Raw genomic sequence first — 24094 nt, 5'->3', positions numbered from 1 at the left:
TTCCCAGCCTGGTGCAGGGCTACAATTTTGTTTCTGGTGTCCTTTGACAGCTCTTTGGTCTTCACCATAGTGGAGTTTGGAGTCAGACTGTTTGAGGGTGTGCACAGGTGTCTTTTTATACTGATAACAAGTTTAAACAGGTGCCATTACTACAGGTAATGAGTGGAGGAAAGAGGAGACTCTTAAAGAAGAAGTTACAGGTCTGTGAGAGCCAGAAATCTTGATTGTTTGTTTCTGACCAAATACTTATTTTCCACCATAATATGCAAATAAAATGATAAAAAAACAGACAATGTGATTTTCTGGATTTTTTTTTCTCAGTTTGTCTCCCATAGTTGAGGTCTCCTATGATGTAAATTACAGACGCCTCTCATCTTTTTAAGTGGTGGAACTTGCACTATTGCTGACTGACTAAATACTTTTTTGCCCCACTGTATATGCCTTGTCATGCTATCACTAAAGTTATTAATAGTTGTTGGAGTAATGTTTTGCCATGCTAAATTCCATTTGGAATGTAAATCATCAAGATCCGCTGCTGGCAACTCCCTTCACAATTGCTGACCAGTGACGTTTTAGATGTGCTTGACTGCAGAAAAGTCCGGAGATGATGCAGGCCTTGGTAGCGTGTTTAGGCAACATAGTCTGCTCAGAGTATCATGAGCAACCAGCTTCCAGTCACTGGCATGTTGTAAAATGGTCCCTGGGACACTTTTGATAAATGGCCATACCACTAGTTCCATGACAAAATGAATGTAACGTCAAGCTATTGATGTACCTGGAACAAAGACTAGAGGGGTCTCGCTACTGTACATTATGGCTCTCCATACCGTAATACCAGGAGCAGAACCATTGTGATGTTCCCTCATGAAGACCTCTTCATGGTGTTGCCCATGTGGTCTCCAGACAAGTCTCTGGATTTCACTACATCAAAGACAAAAATTAAACTCAACACTGACTGACACAGGACTGACATCCATTACTGTCTCTATTGCTATCTTGCTTTCCACCATGATAGCCTTTGAAAGCAATGGTATGAGGTCAATGGGATATCTGTAGGTGAACATCTGGCTTGTAGCCGAATGCCATGCAAACGACTTTTGATGGTTTGTATAGATGCTGTTTTATGCCTTGCACTTGATACATGACCTCCAACTTCACTTGAAGTACAGCATGGATCAGTTGAGAAACTAGTGGTACGGCCATATCTCCAAGTGTCCCAAGAGCCATTTTTCAACAGAAAAAAGCTAAGGCGCATGTTGCTCATACTACTTTGAGCAGCCTGCATGACCTAAATATGCTACCAATATATTGCCTCCAATCGAGCACTTATGGGACATCATTGGATAAAAATTACAAATCATCAAGCAGCAGAGCTTGATGATTTGCTTACCCCATCTACTGTGCTGTTCAGGGGGAGCCTAAAAATGCAATCCTGTAGGGCTGAGAATATTCCTCTACTTTGATTCTGAATAGACTTCAGTGTGGCAGAACATTCTTCCAATAACCATTAATATCCCCACTAATAGCACGCCTTGACATGTAAGTGCATCTATATCTGTATATGCTCACTACAGAATATATCAAAATGGTTTGAAAATGTTGTTTACAACTTTGTATATCATTAACATGTCTATCGAAGCTATGATTTCCATAGTTAAATACTGTACTTTTCCCTTTGCAATTTTAATGTTGAGGATTGTATTTGCAGGTTTTAATAATATTGTAGGAATTTAATTAAAAAAAAACATTTTACAAGATTGGGAATAACCCTTTAAGTGGGGACCTTGACTTGGCCATTCAAAAATGTTAACAATTTTTTTGTAAAGTGACTTGCATGCTTTGGGTCATTGTCTTGCTGCATGACTCATTTTCTATTGAGATTCAGTTCATGGACAGATGCCCTGACATTTCCCTTTAGAATTTACTTACAGTTGTGCTCAAAAGTTTACATACCCCGGCAGAATTTTTGCCTTCTTGGCCTGTTTTCAGAGAACATGAATGATAAAATCAAAACTTTTTCTACACTCATGATTAGTGGTTGGAGGAAGCCATTTATTGTCAAACAACTGTGTTTTCTCTTTTTAAATTATAATGACAACCCAAAACATCGAAATGACCCTGATCAAACATTCACATACTCTGGTGATTTGGGCCTGATAACATGCACAGAAGTTGACACAAATGGGTTTGAATGACTACTAAAGGTAACAACCTCACTTGTGACCTGTTTGCTCGTAATCAGTGTGTGTGCATAAGGGCTGAGTGAGTTTCTGGGATCCAGACAGACTCTTGCATCTTTCATCCAGCCACTGACATTTCTGGATTGTGAGTCATGGGGAAAGCAAAGGAATTGTCAATGGATCTACGGGAAAAGGTAGTTAAACTGTATAAAACAGGAAAGGGATACAAAAAGATATCCAAGGAATTGATAATGAAAGTCAGCACCGTTCAAACTGTGATTAACAAATGGAAAATCAGGGGCTCTGTAAAAACAAAACCATGGTGAGGTAGACAAACAAAAATGTCGTCCACAACTGCCAGGAAAATAGTTCGGGATGCAAAGAAAAACCCACAAATAACATCAACTGAAATACAGGACTCTCTGAAAACTAGTGGTGTGGCTTTTTAAAGATGCACAATAAGGAGGCACTTGAAGAAAAATGGGCTGCATGGTCAAGTCACCACAAGAAAGCCATTACTGCGCAACTGCCAAAAAGTATCTCACCTACAATACGCAAAACAGCACAGAGACAAGCCTCAAAACTTTTGGAACAAAGTAATTTGGAGTGATGAGATCAAAATTGAACTTTTTGACCACAACCATAAAAGTTACATTTGGAGAGAGGTCAACAGGGCCTATGATGAAAGGAACACCATTCCTACTGTAAAGCATGGAGGTGGATAGCTGATGTTTTGGGGATGTGTGAGCTACTAAGGCACAGGAAATTTGGTCAAAGATGAAGGAAAGATGAATGCAGTAAGTAATCAGCAAATACTGGAGGCAAATTTGCACTCTTCAGCCCGGAAGCTGCGCATGGGATGTACTTGGATGGTTCAACATGTCAACGATCCAAAACACAAGGCAAAGTCGACCTCTAATTGACGACAGCAAAGTGAAGGTTCTGGAGTTGGCATCTCAGTCTCCTGACCTCAATATCATTGAGCCACTCTGGAGAGATCTCAAGTGCGCAGTTCATGCTAGACAGCCCAGGAGTTTACAGGAACTGGAGGATTTTTGCCAAGAAAAGCAGGCAGCTTTACCATCTGAGAAAATAAAGAACCTCATCCACAACTACCACAAAAGACTTCAAGCTGTCATTGATGTTAGAAGGGGCAATACACAGTATTAAGAAATGGGGTATGTGAGCTTTTGATCAAGGTCATTTGGATCTTTTGGGTTGGAATTATGATTTTAAAAGAGAAAACACAGTAGTTTGACAATAAATGGCTTCACCCAACCACTAACCATGAGTGGAAAAAAAGTTTTGGTGTTATCATTCATATTCTCTGAAAAAAGGCCAAGAAAGAAAAAATGCTGCCGGGGTATGTAAACTTTTGAGCACAACTCTATATAATTCAGACCTCATTGTTCCATCAATGAAGACAAGGTGTCCTAGCCCAAGACCCATTACCAAGACCAGTGTCAGACTGAAGAACATTGGGCTCACCAGAGGATTTGATTTTGAGGACCCACCTTTCTCCCCCACTGAAGAGTCCCATAGCAGCTGCAAGGTTTACACTATGAACTCTCCTGAATGAGAAGCCAGGGCCCATCGGAGCATTCTCCGGTTCTCTGGTGGGCCAGTCCAACCCTGACCAAGACTGTGTTTCACAGATGATATGAGGTTTTTCTGCTGTAATACATTGTTTTTCTTTCTCCAAACATAATGATTCTCATTTAAACTAAAAGGCTCTATTATGGTCTTATCCATAAACCCAAAACATTGATCATTGATTGATCCTACTGGCTTATCCAAGTTATTTTTAGCAAACTGCAGACAAGAAGTAATGTTCTTTTGTAGAGCAATGGCTTTCTCATTATAATCCTGCCATGGACACCATCGTTGCTCAGTGTACTCCTGACAGTGGAATAATAAACATTAACTAATGTGATAGAGGCCATTAGTTACTCAGAGGTTTACTTTGGTTGCTTCTTCACCTTGAGGACTATCATTAGCCTTGTTCTTGAAGGGGTCAAACACTTTTGGATAGATCAATAAAGGTCCAGAATTTCCTCCATTTGTACACAATATTTCTGACTACGGATTGGTCTTGTCCAAACTTTTTAGGGATGGCTTTGAAACCTTTCCCATAATGATGAGCGTCAGCAACTCGTCTTCTGAGGTCCTCAGAAATCATTGTGCCATCATACACTTCCATTAAAATGTGCTGTGAAGATCAGACTTTGATAGATCCCTGTTCTATAAATAAAATTGGTTGCCCATTCAAAACTGATTTTTATCTCATGATTGAAAACACCAGACTCTAATTTCACCTTCGAATTATCTGATAATCCTAGAGGTTCACATACTTTTTTCCACTCATAGATGTGTAATATTAGACCAGTTCCCTTATTAAAAAAAATGACAGTCTAATATTTTTAAGTCATTTGTTTGAGTTTTTCTTTTTATCTACTTTTAGGACTTGAGTGAAAATCTGATGTAGCTTTATGTCAAATTTATGCAAATATACAGAACATTCTGAAGGGTTCACAAACTTTTAAGTACCATTGTAGCTGTTTGACTATGGTGATCACCAAACAGCATGGAATCCTCACACTAGAGAACATCTTTAACTGTCTTGTTGAAGCAATATGGAATGAGAATAGGTAGATACCATCAGCATGCAATACTCTATTAAATATACATTTTATGGGGTAAAAACTCAATAAATTTCCAAGTTTAGGAATGGGTTTTGGCTTAAAGTGACATTATCTGCATTAGAACATCATCTTCATATATTCTCCAGCGTAATGTTAGATAGTGGAAAGCTCACAGGAATCCATATAGGAGGGACCCTTACACTGGATAGCTTCATTTCCTATTCTTGAATAAGTGACATGCAGGTAATAAATGGTTATCTTGAATTTCTATTCTTAAAACAAATGTGTTCAAAAACTGATTACCAACTTATTCCTTGCAAGTTTAGAAGATTCTTTGACAAAAAATAACTGCAAAGGGCAAATTTCCTATAGTCTAGGAAACTTGGGGTTCACTACAGTAGAATCAGAATTTTAAAGATATTTGGTGGAGTTTAGACCTGTTAGCCAAAAAATAACCATTATCATCATCGTCCTCCTCATCAACTTCTCCAGAATTATGCAAGATGGAAGCAAGTTCTCAAAACTGTATTATTGCTCTTCATATTTCTGCATGCTACATTATACAGAATATGACTTTGGATGAGTGGGAATTTTGGAGTTTACTACAGTGAAGCTAGAATTTTTAGGATATTGTGTGGGGTTAGAAGATATCAGAAGGCCATTATCATCCTCATAATCATATCTTCTCTAGAATTATGCAGGATGGTGGCAAATTTCCAAGAGTAGCTTATTGCACTCACCAGGCTACATCATATAGAATGTACTTTGGATGAGAAGAAAAATTGGTGTTTACCACAGTGAAACTAGAATTGTAATGATATTGAGTAGGGTAAGGTCTGTTAGCTAACAAAAGACCATGATCCTCCTCCTCCTATCTTCTCCTGAATAATGCTAGTGGAAAATTATCTAGAGTATTGCACTCCAGATTTCTGCATGCTACATTATATAGAATGACTCTGGATGAGTGGAAAGCTAAAAAAATTAAGGCTATTGGCTGTGGTTAGGAACTACCAGAAGACCATTGTCATCCTCATAACCATATCTTCTCCAGAATTATGCTGAATGGTGGCATATTCAATAGACTAGAATGACTGCAGATTGCAAGGTTACAGAAAATGCTTCAGAAGCGTACACCAGTATTCTTCAGCTAGAAGAAAGGCTGAGAATGCTGCATACTTTGACCTCAGATACATCAACCCTTTTCCACTCATCAATATAAAAGCGAGCTGCCAATGCTCCAGATAGCTCTCATTTCAGGACTGTATGGAAGGTCACATTACAGCAGTGAATGAAGTCCCACCCCATGTTTCTACAGCAGAGTCCATTACATCTCAAAATGTTCCTTTTTTTCCATGGTGCAGATGTCTCCTGCATTCTAAGCACTTCACAGAAAGCAGAAAGAAAAGTTTTTTTCTCCTCCACCCTTCCCCCAAGCTTAGTCCTTTCATCTCAGCCCTGCTCTGCTGAATATTTCTAGCAGAGATAGGAGACATGTCTCCACGTTGCTTGCTGTTAGAAAGACTTTGTGCACCCCCTGGTGCTCTGGCGTTTTGTGTGGTAGAGATTGTCTTCTCGCACTCTCCCTCTCCCTTCTGGTTGCTCATTATTCAGAGAGAGGCAGAGACACATACGCACATACACACTCAGTGAGAGAGACGGATCTTTCAGGTCATCTGCAGCTGCAGAGAAGCAGCAGCAGCCAGTGAAGGAGAGAGGAGGAGAAATAAAGCAAGGAAGATGGCAAGCCTCCATTGCTGAGTAGCTGCAAGAAGAGGAGAGCCACCATCTCTCCACCTAGCTGAGGGAGCAGGACAACAGGAGGCTGGAGCAGCCCCGTCCAGAGAGCTGTGTAAGTGCCATGCCAGTCATCTTCTCCCTAATTGCTATTGTGTGTGTCCTCCTAATATCTGTAATGTCTAGCAGGAGAATCCTGGAGCAGTTCCTTAGGATCTGCGGTTTGGGGTGGCTGGAGAGGGGTGGGAAGCCTCTTTGGTGTGCTGTCTGGAGAAGAAAGGAGGTGGTGGTGATGGTGGTGGAAGGAGGAGGAGAAGAAGGGCGGCTAATTAATGAATTCATTAATTGACCCTCTCCTTTACCCAACCACCCCCATGTGGTGGAGATTAAAATGAACTTATGGAGTGAGGTGATGGTTGCTTGCACTTGTGACTATATGTGGAGGAAGCTGGTGACAGACCCAGCGGGGGGTTGGCTAGGTGGCCAGCATGACAGAGTGACCTCTTTCTCAGCTGCATGGCTTGGATTGTACCTCAACCCCTCCTCATGCATATAAAGAGGTCTCCTGAGTCCTGGCACCCCTCCCTCATGAGCACTGTTGACATGGAAGGTTGGATCCCGGCTTGAAATATCTTGCCTATGAGGGAGGGAAGAGGTTGTTGTTCAGCTGGAGAACCTGCCTGAAGGAGAAAGGAAGCAGCTAAACCTGCTGTTCTCCCATTAAAGTCCTCTCCTCAGTCAGTCTCTTAAGAGCCATGAGAAGCTGAAGATCTACCTAGCCTTCACTATCCTCCATTAGCAGTCTGGTTTCTGCCCAGACTTTATAACACAAGGCTGCTTGCACCATGCTCACTATGGAGCTTCCTCCTTCTGGCCACCATCTTCTCATAACTGTCTGCAAAAACTGAGGTGACCTAGAAATGCAGTGTTCAGCTAATGGCATGTTGTATTTTCAGGAGAACCTTCCAGGAAGCAGTTTCCTTCAGCATTTCTGCTCTCAATGTTCATTTTAAAAAGGCCACTTTAATGTTTTTTTTTAGAGGAAGTGGATTTTATAGTTGCCGTAGGAAGTAATGGTCTAAATGAGGTAACTTCAGTCATACTGAAGTTCTACCAGAAAATGGAGGACAGAAGAATTCAAAGTAGGCAAACCTGACTTGGAGCCTTGCAACCAAATAAAACATGGTAGCAAAACCGCATAACATGTTCTCCAGTGTTGAATTTCAGGGATTTTGAATGATTTATAGGAATATATTTCTAATTGAAGTATTTACTTAAGACTACTGAGGAGCTGTAATACATGAACCAGAGAAGAAAAATATGAGGTGTAATATATTACACACTTCTAACTTCACACATCAGGCCGGTAACGCTCCACAAATTTCATTTAACCACAGGTTTTTCTATTCTGAAAGTGGAACCAATAGTCCAACACGTTGGATGCAAAGTTAGAGTGGTTGTTTGTTACCTCTTAACCATTAGGTAAACTGGCAGTATGGTTTTTACACTGTAACGCTAATTTGTAACCATTAGGTCATCCATATGCTGCTAAAGGCATTCTCCACTTTAGACAATTTCTTCTTGTCACAAGTGCCCTTGAATATAAACGGGTTGTAAAGTCTCTCCGCTCCCAATGAGACCACGTGCTCACATTGAGTATTTGGTGAGTTTTTTACCTCAGTACTTGTAAGCGAAAACCACGAGATGGTAAAAAATGCAGAAATCGTGACGTGTTTCTATTATACTTTTCCTCTGACTGTTCCACTCTTGGTTTTTCCTTACAAACACTGAGGTAAAAAACTCACCAATGTGATCTTCCAGTGATACCCATATAGGTATAAACAACCAAGAGTCTCAAAAGCCCAGCAACCTGATTATGGATCCCAATAGTTTACTATGTTCCAATGTCCAGCATATAGTATACTTACAGTAGGTACGGAAAGTATTAATAATAATTTCATTTATATAGCGCCAATATATTCCGCAGCGCTTTACAATTATAGAGGGGATTTGTACAGACAATAGACATTACAGCTTAACGATAATAACAGTTCAAAACAGATACCAAGAGGAATGAGGGCCCTGCTCGCAAGCTTACAACCTATGAGGAAAAGGGGAGACACGAGAGGTGGATGGTAACACTTTCGTTGTTTGGACCAGCCATAGTGTAAGGCTCGGGTGTTCATGTAAAGCTGCATAAACCAGTTAACAGCCTAAGTATGTAGCAGTACAGACACAGAGGGCTATTAACTGCATAAAGTGTATGAGAACATGATGCGAGGAACATGATTATGGATACGTTTTTTGAATGGGCCACACAGGGATAGTTAGGTTATTGCGTTGAGGTGGTAGGCCAGTCTGAACAAATGCGGTTTTTAGGGCACGCTTAAAACTGGGGATTAATTGTATTAACATGGATAGTGCATTCCAAAGAATTGGCGAAGCACGTGAAAAGTCTTGGAGACGGGAGTGGGAGGTTCTGGTTTTTGAGGATGTTACCCTCAGGTCATTAGCAGAGCAGAGAGCATGGGTAGGGTGGTGGGCTGAGACCAGGGAGGAGGTGTAGGGTGGTGCTGAGCCATGGAGCGCTTTGTGGATGAGGGTAATAGTTTGTACTGGATTCTGGAGTGGATGGGTAGCCAGTGTAATGACTGGCACAAGGTAGAGGCATCGGTATAACCATTGGTGAGGAATATGATCCTGGCTGCAACATTCAGGACAGATTGGAGAGGGGAGAGTTTGGTAAGAGGGAATTATTCAGACCCCTTTAAATTTTTTACTCTTTGTTTCATGCATCCATTTGGTAAATTCAAAGAAGTTCATTTTTTCTCATTAAAGGGAACCTGTCACCTGAATTTGGCGGGACCAGTTTTGGGTCATATGGGCGGAGTTTTCGGGTGTTTGATTCACCCTTTCCCCGCCCATATGACCCAAAACTGGTCCCGCCAAATTCAGGTGACAGGTTCTCTTTAATGTTCACTCTCTACCCCATCTAGGCTGAAAAAAACCAGAAATGTAGAAATTTTTGCAAATTTATTAAAAAAGAAAACCTGCAATATCACATAGTCATAAGTATTCAGACACTTTGCTCAGTATTGAGTAGAAACACCCTTTTGAGCTAGTACAGCCATGAGTCTTCTTGGGAATGATGCAACAAGTTTTTTCACATTTGGGGATCCTCTGCCATTCTTCCTTGCATATCCTCTCCAGTTCCGTAAGGTTGGATGGTGAACGTTGGTGGACATTTTCAGGTCTCTCCAGAGATACTCAACTGGGTTTAGGTCAGGGCTCTGGCTGGGCCAGTTAAGAATGGTCACAGAGTGGTTCTGAAGCAACCCCTTTGTTATTTTAACTGTGTACCATTGTCTTGTTGGAAGGTGAGGTCCAGAGCGCTCTGGAAGAGGTTTCATCCAGGACATCTCTGTACTTGGCTGCATTCATGTTTCCTTCAATGACAACCAGTCTTCCTGTCAATGCAGCTGAAAAACACCCCCATAGCATGATGCTGGCACCACCATGTTTTACTGTTGGGATTGTATTGGGCAGGTGATGAACAGTGCCTGGTTTTCTCCACACATACCACTTAGAATTATCACCTAAAAGGTCTATCTTTGTCTCATCAGACCAGAGAATCTTATTTCTCATAGTCTGGGAGTCCTTCATGTGTTTTTTAGCAAACTATGCGGGCTTTCATATGTCTTGCACTGAGGAGAGGCTTCAGTCTGGCCACTGTGCCATAAAGGCCCAACTGGTGGAGGGCTGCAGTGATAGTTGAGTTTGTGAAACTTTCTCCCATCTTCCTACTGCATCTCTGGAGCTCAGCCACAGTGATCTTGGGTTTCTTCTTTACCTCTCTCATCAAGGCTCTTCTCCCACAATTGCTCAGTTTGGCTAGACGGTCACATCTAGAAAGACTTCTGTTGGTCCCAAACTTCTTCCATTTAAGCTCTTAGGGACCTTGAATACTGCAAAAATTCTTTTGTAACCTTGGCCAAATCTGTGCCTTGCCACAATTCTGTCTCTGAGCTCCTTGGCCAGTTCCTTTGACCTCATGATTCTCATTTGGTCTGACATGCACTGTGAGCTGTGAGGTCTTATATAGGACAGGTGTGTGCCTTTCCAAATCAAGTCCTATCAGTATAATTAAACACAGCTGGGCTCCAGTGAAGGAGTTGAACCATCTCAAGGAGGATCACAAGGAAATGGATAGCATGTGCCTTATAAATATGAGTGTCTGAGCAAAGGGTCTGAATACTTATGACCATGTGATATTTCAGTTTTTCTTTTTTAATAAATTAGCAAAAATTTGTACATCATTTTTTTCAGTCAATATGGGGTCAGAGTGTACATTAATGTGAAAAAAAATGAACTTTTTTGTATTTAACAAATGGCTGCAATGAAACAAAGAGTGAAAAATTTAAAGGAGTCTGAATATTTTCCATGCCCACTGTATATCTTAAAACAAGGGATATTCTGTGGAAAGCGACCTGGCCAGTGGCAACTTCCCATACTGTCTCTCATCTTCCAAAATAACCACTTGTGGCGTAACAAAAACTCTACATTGTGAAGCATGGTCAACATGCGTTCCTCAATTCAATGCATAACTGAGATTCACACTATCCTTTACAAAGAATATCCTTTGTTTTAAGAAAAATTGCTTGGCTATATACACATATATGCATACTATATACTGGACAGGGGACATCAACTTATTGGGACTGTATAATAAGAGGATATGAGGACTTTTGAGGCTGTTTTTACCTATATAGCTAGCACAGGAACCGTTGGGTAGATACAAAAGATAATTATATGGTCACTATGTGTAGTAGATTAGAACTTTCTCTTGGTGAATTGAGCATTGCTATTCTGCTGCAGGTTGACTGTTTTATAGAATATTAGTAGCGCCAGTGTAGGTTTTTGGTTATTGTTAAAAAATAATCAATTTTCATGGATCAAATTTTCATGGATCAAATTAGATCAAATTTTGATCATTGTTTGATCAGTATGTCAGCTATTATGACCCAAATTGTATCAGTTTTTCTCATATGCATGGAGGTTTCTCCAGCTTCTCCTATCAGTCTGTGAAAAACGGACAGAACATGAATGGCATCCAAGTGCTGTCCAATTTTTTCAAGAACATAAACTGACATTGGCGAGTTTAATCTGTGGCCCAGATCAAATTTGAACATGTCTCTTTGTTTTTGTGAGGACCACTAGTTCCATAAAGAAACATGGACATGTAGACAGCCCCATAGATTATAATAGGTAAAAATTCTGCTAATTAAAAACATTGATAGAACTTGCACCTGAAAAACTGATGTCTGTGTGCACCCTAATAAAGGACAGGACAGGTCCTCCAGAATAAGGGATGGTCTTTGTGACCTCTCTTCACACTAAACAGGAAATAAGGATGCTCAAGAGAGAACCATCCTCTTTTAACCTAGAAGTTCATAAAAGAATATATGAACGTTTCCACACATCAGTTAAATATATACACTACATCTGGCCAAAATATGTGACAGCACTAATTGTGCTATGGCAAAGAGCTTTCTTGACTTTACTCAAAAGCGTTGGCTTAGCTCATAAAATGGCAAATTTTCAAATTGTTTTAGACTCCAATGCAGTCGCTATATATAATGTAAGTTATACCAGTCTTGTGTTTTCCATTAGAATTAAAAGTATTTAGTTCTCTTCACTTTAGTATTGAAGTTTTCTTATGATGTAGGAGTGTGATGAAGGATCTTATCTCTGTTTAATCTGTGAATGAAAAGTAAAATATTCAATGAATGAGGAATAAAGTTGACATATTACAGTGCATATTACAAGGAAAGTGGCATTTTCTTGTTAGACATCTATAGTAAACTTTTCAACTTTTACATACTATAAAATAACATTGTGTAAAGGTACCTATACAAATTAAACTAAAATGACTGAAAATGGTTACTTTAAACCATAACAGATATTTGTCTTAAATTTAACCACAAATGATAATTTTAGATGACCAAGGACACATAAGTAGGAAAGAAGTCAGAGGAAAGATTTTTCCATCTTAAGGTAGGCATACACATTAGTATAAAGGTGAACAAAAGAGACGACTTCAATCAAAATGATTGTTGATTGGGTGAAATGTAACAACAAATGATCATCATCACTGATCTTTCTGAAATCCTGTTTTCAGGGCATTTTGATAATTTTCCAGAAAGATTGGCATTGAATATGTTTGGCCTGCGTAACCAACTGAACTGTAACTGGCAATATGGAATAAAATGTGTATGGCGACGTCGGTGAAATGATCAGTCACTAAACAATTGTATATTAGACGGTTCTTCTGCCATCAACCTCCTTCTTTCAAATGTTTTTGGCCACCTTAAAGGCTATCATACTTATTGGTATGTTACTTGTTGAACAATCATACCTGTAACATACCATATATTTTAGCCTATATTGCCTGTTACAGTCATTTAACTTGGCCATACATATAAATGCACAACTCCAGCATTGTTGTTTTATTGTAGTGCTGGAGTGGTGCTACTAATGTAAGATCTTAGCACCTAATGTTATACTGTCCACCCACCATCTGTACCTCTTCCGGCCACTGCTCCTGTCCCGTGCTGCCATCTTGTAACCACAATTTTTGTATGCCTAGAAGTCACGCGTAACAGTCACTAGCTCTCAATGAAAGTCAGAACAACGCTGTCATAGATTTGCATTGAAAAGTGACCTCCAGCTAACTCCAGCAAACACTGGAGCCATCCAGCAGGTCACAAACTGCTGGATACTGACCGCAGCGACAACGATAAAAGATGAAAACACAGGCTGATAAGTTTAAGACTAAGTGCAGGGGCCTTTCATTAGTAGCAGCACAACTCCAGTGCTGCAAAAAAAGACAAAAACGCCGGAGTGGTGCTTTAATTTACACCCGGTGATTAACAAACTTTTAAGGAATATTTTATCAATGAAATTTCATTTATGGATGAGTGTGTTTTTTTGCACAAAAAAAGTTGGAAACATGGCAAACTTTATTTCAGAAGATGACGGTCTATGATAAGTTGGCTAAAACAATTGCTCCTTGTTAAGTTTTTACCCGATGGACAATTGTTTGGGTTAAACTAGTTATTTTTCATCTAATATGTATCGCCAACCTTAAGGTTTCCTGCATGCCAGCATGTTTTTTCTTGGTCTTCGCAGTGTATTTTTTATGAAGTCTAGATAGATATAGGATCTCTGACAGGTGATCGACCGGCCAATAATGCTATTTTTCTGTTGACTGTGTTATACAGTGGGGGAAATAAGTACTTGATCCCTTGCTGATTTTGTAAGTTTGCTCACTGACAAAGACATGACCAGTCTATAATTTTAAGGGTAGGTTAATTTTAACATTGAGAGATAGAATATAAAAAATAAAATCCAGAAAATTGCATTGTATAAATTATATAAATTTATTTGTGAGAAATAAGTATTTGATCCCTCTGGCAAACAAGACTTAATACTTGGTGGCTAAACCCTTGTTGGCAAGCACAGCAGTCAGACAATTTTTGTAGTTGATGAGGTTTGCGCACATGTCAGGAGGAATTTTGGTCCCATCCTCTTTGCAGATAATCTCTAAATTATTAAGATTTTGAGGCTGTCGCTTGGTAACTCGGAGCTTCAACTCCCTCCATAAGTTTTCTATGGGATTAAGGTCTGGAGACTGGTTAGACCACTCCATGACCTTAATATGCTTCTTTTTGAGCTGGTCCTTTGTTGCCTTGGCTGTATATTTTGGGTCATTGTCTTGCTGGAAGACCCAGCCATGAACCATTTTTAATGTCCTAGCGGAGGGAAGGAGGTTGTCACTCTGGATTTTATGGTACATGGCTCCATCCATTGCCCACTTGACGCGGTGAAGTAGTCCTGTACCCTTAGCATAGAAATATCCCCAAAACATAATGTGTCCGTCTCCATACTTGACAGTGGGGATGGTTTCTTTGGGTCATAGGCAGCAATTCTCTTCCTCCAAACACGGCGAGTTGAGTTAATGCCAAAGACCTCAATTATTGTCTTATCTGACCACAGCACCTTCTCCCAATCACTCACAGAATCATCCAGGTGTTCTTTGGCAAACTTCAGATGGGCCTGCACATGTGCCTTCTTGAGCAGGGAGACCTTGCGGGCACTGCAGGATTTTAAACCTTTACGGCGTAATGTGTTACTAATGGTTATCTTGGTGACTGTGGTCCCAGCTGCCTTGAGATCATTAACACATTCCCCCCGTGTAGTTTTAGGCTGGTCTCTCACCTTCCTCATGATCAAGGATACCCCACGAGGTGAGATTTTGCATGGTGCCCCAGATCGATGTCGATTGACAGTCATTTTGAATTTCTTCCATTTTCTTACTATTGCACCAACAGTTGTTTCCTTCTCACCCAGCGTCTTATGTATGGTTTTGTAGCCCATTTCAGGTTTGTGCAGGTCTATTATCTTGTACCTGGCATCCTTATAAAGCTCTTTGGTCTTTTTGATACCCTTCGTTTAATGACAGAAAAACCCACGATGGTCACAGAAATAACTTGAATCTGACAAAAGTAATAATAAGTAAAATATCTATGAAAATGAACAAATGTAAGTCAGACATTGATTTTCAGCCATGCTTCCACAGAATTAAAAAAAAATAAAACTCATTAAATAGGCCTGGAAAGAAATGATGGTACCCGTGAAAATAATGTGACAAAAGGAACATGTTAAATCAAGGTGTGTCCACTAATTATCATCACAGGTGTCTACAATCTTGGATTCAGTGAGTGGGCCTGTATATAGGGCTACAGAGACTCACTGTGCTGTTTGGTGACATGGTGTGTATCACACTCAACATGGACCAGAGAAAGCGAAGGAAAGAGTTGTCTCAAGAGATTAGAAAGAAAATTATAGACAAACATGTTAAAGGTAAAAGTTATAAGACCATCTCCAAGCAGCTTGATGTTCCTGTGACTACAGTTGCACATATTATTCAGAAATTTAAGATCCATGGGACGGTAGCCAGCCTCCCTGGATGTGGCCACAGGATGAAAACTGTTGACAACTCAAAGAGATGGATAATACGAATGGTAAAAAAAAGAGAGCAGAAAAACTTCCAAACAGATTAAAGGTGAACTTCATTCTCAAGGAACATCAGTGTCAGATCGCACCATCCGTCCTTGTATGAGCCAAAGTGGACTTCATGGGAGACAACCAAGGAGGACACCATTGTTGAAAAAAAAGCCGGACTGGATTTTGCCAAACTACATGTTGACAAGCCACAAAGCTTCTGGGAGAATGTCCTATGGACAGATGAGACAAAAATTGAACTTTTTGGCAAGGCGCATCAGCTCTATGTTCACAGATGGAAAAATGAAGCATATCAAGAAAAGAACACTGTCTTTACTGTGAAACATGGAGGAGGCTCTGTGTTGTTCTGGGGCTGCTTTGCTGCATCTGGCACAGGGTGTCTAGAATCTGTGCAGGGTGCAATGAAATCTCAAGACTATCAAAAGATTCTAGAGAGAAATATGCTGCCCAGTGTCAGAAAGCTTGGTCTCAGTCGCAGGTCATGGGTCTTGCAACATGATAATGACCCAAAACACACAGCTAAAAACATCCAAGAATGGCTAAGAGGAAAACATTGGACTATTCTGAAGTGGCCTTCTATGAGCCTTGACCTAAATCCTATTGAGCATCTTTGGAAAGAGCTGAAACATGCCGTCTGGAAAAGGCAACCATCAAATACGACACAACTGGAGCAGTTTGCTTTTGAAGAGTGGGCCAAAATATCTGTCGAGAGGTGCAGAAGTCTCATTGACAGTTACAGGAATTCTGTGGCAGCATGGTTGAGAAGCAATGTCTGACTTTGATTAGTTCATTTTCATAGATTTTTTATTTATTATTATTTTTGTCAGATTCAAGTTATTTTTGTGACCATTGTGGGTTTTCAGTCATTAAATGAAGGGTACCAACAATTTTGACCACATGTGTATGTAAGACAGCTGTCTTTAATGCATGTAACGAGTTGATTCGGAGCATGTAATTGGTCTGTAGGAGCCAGAACTCTTAATGATTGGTAGGAGATCAAATACTTATTTCTCACTGTAAAATGCAAATAAATTTATATAATTTATACAAAGTGATTTTATGGATTTTATTTTTGATAATCTATCTCTCAATGTTAAAATTAACCTACCCTTAAAATTATAGACTGTTCATGTCTTTGTCAGTGGGCAAACTTACAAAATCAGCAAGGGATCAAATAATTATTTCCCCCACTGTATGTATGGGTGTCCCAGGACTCACCACCACAGGTGATGTTGGGTAAAGAACGATTGGGCATATTGAAGTTCAATCCTTTTATTTTAAGGGAAGAGAAGCCAGACTGGGGGGTACATGCGTTTGGGGTGGTTAAGAATATGTTAAGTGTACAGCTATTGAAGGTGCTTATGCAGACCATCTCCTGTAAGCTAAAGACATTATGACTTACATCTTTATCATGCCTCTCTAGACTGGTAGCGCCTACAGTTAAGTCCATATATATTTGGACAGAGACAACATTTTCCTAATTTTGGTTATAGACATTACCACAATGAATTTTAAACAAAACAATTCAGATGCAGTTGTTCAGACTTTCAGCTTTCATTTGAGGGTATCCACATTAAAATTGGATGAAGGGTTTAGGAGTTTCAGCTCCTTAACATGTGCCACCCTGTTTTTAGAGGGACCAAAAGTAATTGGACAATTGACTCCAAGGCTATTTCATGGACAGGTGCGGGCAATCCCTTCATTATGTCATTCTCAATTAAGCAGATAAAAGGCCTGTAATTGATTTGAGGTGTGGTGCTTGCATTTGGCAGGTTTTGCTGTGAAGTAAACATGCGGTCAAAGGAGCTCTCCATGCAGGTGAAACAAGCCATCCCCAAGCTGCAAAAACAGAAAAAAACCATCCTAGAAATGTCTACAATATTAGGAGTGGCAAAATCTACAGTTTGGTACATCCTGAGAAAGAAAGAAAGCACTGGTGAACTCATCAATGCAAAAAGACCTGGGCGCCCACGGAAGACAACAGTGGTGGATGATCGCAGAATAATCTCCATGGCGAAGAGAAACCCCTTCACAACAGCCAACCAAGTGAACAACACTCTCCAGGAGGTAGGAGTATCAATATCCAAATCTACCATAAAGAGAAGACTGCAAGAAAGTGAATACAGAGGGTTCACTGCACGGTGCAAGCCACTCATAAGCATCAAGAATAAAAAGGCTAGACTGGACTTTGCTAAAAACATCTAAAAAAAACAGCACACTTCTAGAAGAACATTCTTTGGACAGATGAAACCAAGATCAACCTCTACCAGAATGATGGAAAGAGAAAAGTATGGTGAAGGCATGGTACAGCTCATGATCCAAAGCATACCACATCATCTGTAAAACACGGCGGAGGCAGTGTGATGGCTTGGGCATGCATGGCTGCCAGTGGCACTGGGTCTCTAGTATTTATTGATGATGTGACACAGGACAGAAGCAGCCGAATGAATTCTGAGGTATTCAGAGCCATACTGTGTGCTCAGATCCAGCCAAATGCAGCCAAACTGATTGGTCGTCGTTTCATACTACAGATGGACAATGACCCAAAAACATAAAGCCAAAGCAACCCAGGAGGTTATTAAAGCAAAGAAGTGGAATATTCTTGAATGGCCAAGCCAGTCACCTGATCTCAACCCAATTGAGCATGCATTTCACTTGTTAAAGACTAAACTTCAGACAGAAAGGCCCACAAACAGCAACTGAAAACCACTGCAGTGAAGGTCTGGCAGAGCATCAAAAAGGAGGAAACACAGCGTCTGGTGATGTCCATGAGTTCAAGACTTCAGGCAGTCATTGCCAACAAAGGGTTTTCAACCAAGTACTAAAAATGAACATTTTTTTTTAAATTATTTAATCTGTCCAATTACTTTTGGTCCCTTTAAAATCAGGGTGGCACATGTTAAGGAGCTGAAACTCCTAAACGCTTCATTCAATTTTAATGTGGATACCCTCAAATGAAAGCTGAAAGTCTGAACTTCAACTGCATCTGAATTGTTTTGTATAAAATTCATTGTGGTGATGTCTATAACCAAAATTAGAAAAATGTTGTCTCTGTCCAAATATATATGGACTTAACTGTACCTACGGTAATATTTTGTAGCAAACGCATCAGTCGTGGAAACAGGATTGAATATTTTTTAGGATGCTTTTGACCTCTACAGGTACAGAGGAATGATGATAACAAGCAGAGATCCTAAAAGTAGAGATGAATGGAAACAAAGTATATTTCATAGCTGTTTACCTGAATTATACAGTAACTTACTGTATATTTAATAGGTTAGATCATCTTAAAGCTTTTGTTTGCACTTCAAGAACAGAACAGTACATTTCCATTAATATATTCAATATAATGCATTAATGCTCAACTTCATCAGCAATAATGACATTTATTATTATTCATTGTTGCTTGTTTTCTTAATTTACAATGGTGACAAATAGTTTTAATTTCTTGTTTCTGAAATGGGTTCAGAACGGTAAGGGAGGGTTCACACATTGTGGCCATAGTGCGGTATTTTGTTTTGGTTCTCCAAAATTTCCACAGCCAATACTGTACAGCTCTCTTAGATGCCCTTTTACAAACATAGGAACCTATTAGGTACTAAATTAGATGTACTATAAGAGTGAAATTGCTATCTTAGACTTCTCGGCGGCAGCAGTCTAGGCAAATTGGTTTCCCTAGTCTTGGCCTGTGATATGTCACATGGTTGTCCATGATATCTACTTCTGTCTGTCAGATAAATCAAAAATCCAAAATGTCTTCAACTGGGTTATACTTAGTGTTATATTAGTCTTCAGTCTGTTTTTACCTCTTACAGCATACCAAAAAGGTTTACCATAAATCCCGTAGGTCCAGGAAACCCGTTATAACAAGCCATTTGCAATACAAAACCCACATCCTTTGTTACAGGCATGTTCACCTTAGTAGACCTTTATGTGAAAGACAAAAACGAGTCTAGAGTGTAGAGGAAATTTTGAGTGATTTGATTCTATTGATTGTGCTTTCAGTGTTTACAAACTGTTATTATTTTAAATTCCAATCTTATATAAAAAGTATGTTCTTACAGATATCTATTTCCCATTTTGTTGCTCCTAAACAGACTTTAAGTTCATGTAAAGGTCAAATGCAATAATATACTCTAAAGAATTGGTTGGCACAATCTTTTTACTTATGGAAGTAGCGATATAGCTGTGTAGGCACCTCTCCCCCAATACAAATTACACCATTTTAATAGGGATCTGATGTGCCAGTCATGAGAACACCATAGAAGCTATATGCAAATCTGGCTGGAAGTGCACTAGGAGAGTGGGAGATGAATTCACTTGGAAGAAGTAGTGGATAAACACGTCCCAATATCCCACTTTAAATATGTGTTTTATCTGTTTGCCAAAAAGGCAATATTATTGTATACTCCTAGGAGTATTAGCACCATAATTGGGCATTTCACATTAAACCTAATAATTTGCGTACTAAAAAGTAATTTTCCTGAATGTGACCTGACATTTATATTTAACTTGTATATTAGAATTCCATGAATTATTTCTAAAAATAATACACTCACCGATTCCTCACAGTCCGTCCATGCCCTTCCTTGGCCTTCTGCTGGTCTCTACCTTTCCAGCTCCAGAGGAAGCATCAAGGACATGGGTGGGAGTGGCAGTGGTATAATGAAGCAGTGGTGATCAGTATATAAATACACTGCTCAAAAAAATAAAGGGAACACTAAAATGCCACATCCTAGATATCACTGAATGAAATATTTCAGTTGCAAATCTTTATTCATTACATAGTGAAATGTGTTGAGAACAATAAAACATAAAATTGATCAATGTAAATCACAACTAATATCCCACTGAGGTCTGGAGTTGGAATGATGCTCAAAATCAAATGGGAAAATGAAGTTACAGGCTGATCCAACTTCATTGGAAATGCCTCAAGACAAGGAAATTATGCTCAGTAGTGTGTATGGCCTCCACGTGCCTGTATGACCTCCCTAGAATGCCTTCATCTTACAGGAACTGCTGACACACTCCAGCCACATGAGGTCTGGCATTGTCCTGCATTAGGAGGAACCCAGGGCCAACCGCACCAGCATATGGTCTCACAAGGGGTCTGAAAATCTCATCTCGGTACCTAATGGCAGTCAGGCTACGTCTCGCGAGCACAGGGAGGGCTGTGCGGCCCTCCAAAGAAATGCCACCCCACATCATTACTGACCCACTGCCAAACCAGTCATGCTGAAGGATGTTGCAGGCAGCAGATCGCTCTCCACGGCGTCTCCAGACTGTGTCACATTTGTCACATGTGCTCAGTGTGAACCTGCTTTCTTCTGTGAAGAGCACAGGGCACCAGTGGCGAATTTGCCAATCCTGGTGTTCTGTGACAAATACCAAGCATCCTGCACGGTGTTGGGATGTGAGCACAAACCCCATCTGTGGATGTCAGGCACTCAGACCATCCTCATGGAGTCGGTTTCTAATCGTTTGTGCAGACACATGCACATTTGTGGCCTGCTGGAGGTCATTTTGCAGGGCTCTGGCAGTGCTCCTCCTGTTCCACTTTGCACAAAGGCTGAGGTAGCAGTCCTGCTGCTGGGTTGTTGCCCTCCTACGGCCCCCTCCACATTTCCTGGTGTACTGGCCTGTCTCCTGGTAGCGCCTCCAGCCTCTGGACACTACACTGACAGACACAGCAAACCTTCTTGCCACAGCTCACATTGATGTGCCATCCTGGATGAGCTGCACTACCTGAGCCACTTGTGTGGGTTGTAGAGTCCGTCTCATGCTACCACGAGTGTGAAAGCACAACCTACATTCAAAAGTGACCAAAACATCAGCCAGAAAGCATTGGTACTGAGATATGGTCTGTGGTCCCCACCTGCAGAACCACTCCTTTATTGAGCGTGTCTTGATAATTGCCAATAATTTCCATCTGTTGTCTATTCCATTTGCACTATAGCATGTGAAATTGATTGTCAAACAGTGTTGCTTCCTAACTGGACAGTTTGATTTCACAGAAGTCTGATTTACTTGGAGTTATGTTCTGTTGTTTAAGTGTTCCCTTTATTTTTTTGAGCAGTGTATATTTTGAGTATTCAATATAAACACAAAAAGCAGGCGTCTCTGATAAAATCTTGGCAGCCTGTTACACTTTGATTAAAATCAGGTCACAAACAGGACAGTATTTTGGTGTTGATGTGTTTCCACTTGAACAGTCTTAAACAATTAAGACTGTTCAAGTCGAAACGCTTCAACACCAGAATACTGTCCTGTTTGTGACCTGATTTTAATGAAATTGTAATAAAGCTGTCAAGCTTTTATCGGAGACACCAGCTTTTTGTCTTTATATTGGATTTACATGCCTGGGCCGAGGGGCTTGCTGGACCTCCAAAACCTATCCAATGGTGGATACCTACAACGATGAGCTCATCTAGTTTTCTGCTTCTGCAAATAATTTATATATTGCTGTAATGTTCTCGATTGGGTTTTATTGACTTCACCCATAATGCATTTTTTTATGTAATCAAGGAGTAAACTGTTCATGAGTAAGATCGAAATTACATCGTTTAAGTGTCAGATACAGGTAGGCATGCCTGTGTAAACTCTTTTTTCATACCTCCTATATAAGATAATAGAATTAATTTCTATGGAGATTAAAAAACAGTGTAGCACAGCCATGCTCAACAGTTTCTGCAGCCCCAATTCTTGTACCACGCCATTTGACATTGTTTTTTTATCTCTTTCATGAACTACTGAAAAATAACCTTTTTTGGTCCTTTTTTTAAATCATTTATATGACGTTTGACATCTTTAGTATAATATAGCCCTTTGTATTCACAGAGTATACAAAACATTAGAGGTGGCTAACTTTACCTTAGATGAACTTAAAAGTTGTCTGTTCGGTCTCTAAATGGTTTCACTTGTTATTAAGTGGGATAAAGGCTGGTCGAAGAGTTCACTTGGATGTTCAAGAGTAGTTCAGAAAATTAGATCTCTGTAATTTCATCTGTGACCAATTTGAATGGTTTAAGACTTTCTTTACTGTTATGGATTTCAATATATTTGGAATGATTCAGCATTCAACCAAATCCATCAAATTAGCAAAAATTAGTTTGCTATAGAATTATGAATGAAAGGTGGGAGTCACTTTTACGGATCAGAATACAATGTGTAAATAAATAATTGCCCCCAATCCTTCCAAGCTGTATTTTTAATTGGTTCTGGGATAACCATTGTAAATTGAGTCTACAATAAAGAATAACTGGATCTGAAGACAACAAAAAGCTAAGCAAAAATTAGATAAAAAATAGCTGATAGTTAATATTGCTTTCCCAATCATAAACAAGTAAGAGGGCCTTTGCAAATAAAAGTTAGAAATTGTTGGAAATTATTCCATGTTGAGAACAAGAGCTTCTACAGTCATTTTCACACAGAGTATAAGAACAACAGGGCTCTGCTCTTGTATTACTCTGCTGTAGCTTAGAGAGGTGCTATTAGACAGTTGCCAGTGCAATGCCGCTCTGATTGGCTGAATCATGCCTGCATCAGATCAGCAGTGTCTGTGACAGTGTCTATGGGTTTTAGTTACTATGGCCCAAGAAAGAGCATTTTATGGTTGTAAATACTGTATCCCAAGGCCATTGCAGTTGGAAGCAATGGGGCCTTTGTATTATCTAGCTCACACCTCCAGGTAGTCCTTTAACAAGATGTCACCAGAAGAAGATGGTTTCCTTTTTTCTTGCAGAATTTTTCTGCATTTGGTGGGTAGCTCCGTTTGGTCATATGCTATCAGGTGGCAAGAACCTTTGTAGGTCTGTTCCCAAGAAGATCTAGGTCATGGAAATGGGGTGTGCAATTCTATCCTTGGAGCCCAGCTTGATTTTTCCTTTGGGGCTCCCTTTCTGCTGCATCTATAACATTGCAAATGATACAGATAAAACATTTCTTAATATTACACATTGCAATATGTTATACCACATCACAGAATGGTGTCAGGATGCTGAAACTGTAGCTAGATCTTTTACACAGCAAAAGCCATTGAATGTGTCAAGCATCAAATAACATTTTTCTTCACCATGATATCTTCGTGGTATCTGAGTTAGGTTAAGAAATGCTATATCTGTAACTTTTCAGTGTCTTTCCAGGAAAAGGCTGTTTCAGTAGTTCTGAACATGGTGACCTGATGCAATTGGAAGCCACTAAAAGTGGAATGATTGGAATATATACCGAGCTAAAGTTTTGGAAGTGAGGTCTAATCCTTCAGTCTATATTTTAAAATTACTTCAACCTGTAGCAATAGTGTAAACATCTATTATGTGCTGTTAAGTGAATCACAAAAGTTTATCATTGTGTTTTTATTCATAGTCTCTTTCTCACTAAAAGGGATAGTCCTTCATGGTATACATTTTGGCAAAGCACTGAAAGTGGTTTAAAAGGTAAAAGAATAGCGAATCTCCA

At 39.8% G+C, this 24094-nt stretch overlaps 1 protein-coding gene and 1 long non-coding RNA gene across 3 annotated transcripts in view; one reads left to right on the top strand and one right to left on the bottom strand.

Moving 5' to 3' along the window:
* The window catches only part of LOC143763970 (uncharacterized), a 169578-nt gene that overhangs the window by 128822 nt on the left and 16662 nt on the right, over window positions 1-24094 (bottom strand). Inside the window, exon 2 of the long non-coding RNA XR_013212967.1 lies at window positions 12206-12313. This is a non-coding gene — a long non-coding RNA (uncharacterized LOC143763970). The remainder of the gene's footprint in view (window positions 1-12205; window positions 12314-24094) is intronic.
* ZNF462 (zinc finger protein 462) overlaps window positions 6458-24094 on the top strand; it is a 137537-nt gene continuing 119900 nt past the window's right edge. For both annotated transcript variants that reach the window (XM_077249319.1, XM_077249320.1), the window contains exon 1: window positions 6458-6671. The gene's annotated coding sequence lies outside the window, so the exon portion shown is untranslated. The remainder of the gene's footprint in view (window positions 6672-24094) is intronic.

This window comes from Ranitomeya variabilis, chromosome 1, assembly GCF_051348905.1.
Source record: "Ranitomeya variabilis isolate aRanVar5 chromosome 1, aRanVar5.hap1, whole genome shotgun sequence".
In the NCBI taxonomy this organism is placed as follows: Eukaryota; Metazoa; Chordata; class Amphibia; order Anura; family Dendrobatidae; genus Ranitomeya; species Ranitomeya variabilis.
Note: the sequence above shows the minus strand (reverse complement) of the source record. Positions and strands in the feature narration are given on the sequence as shown.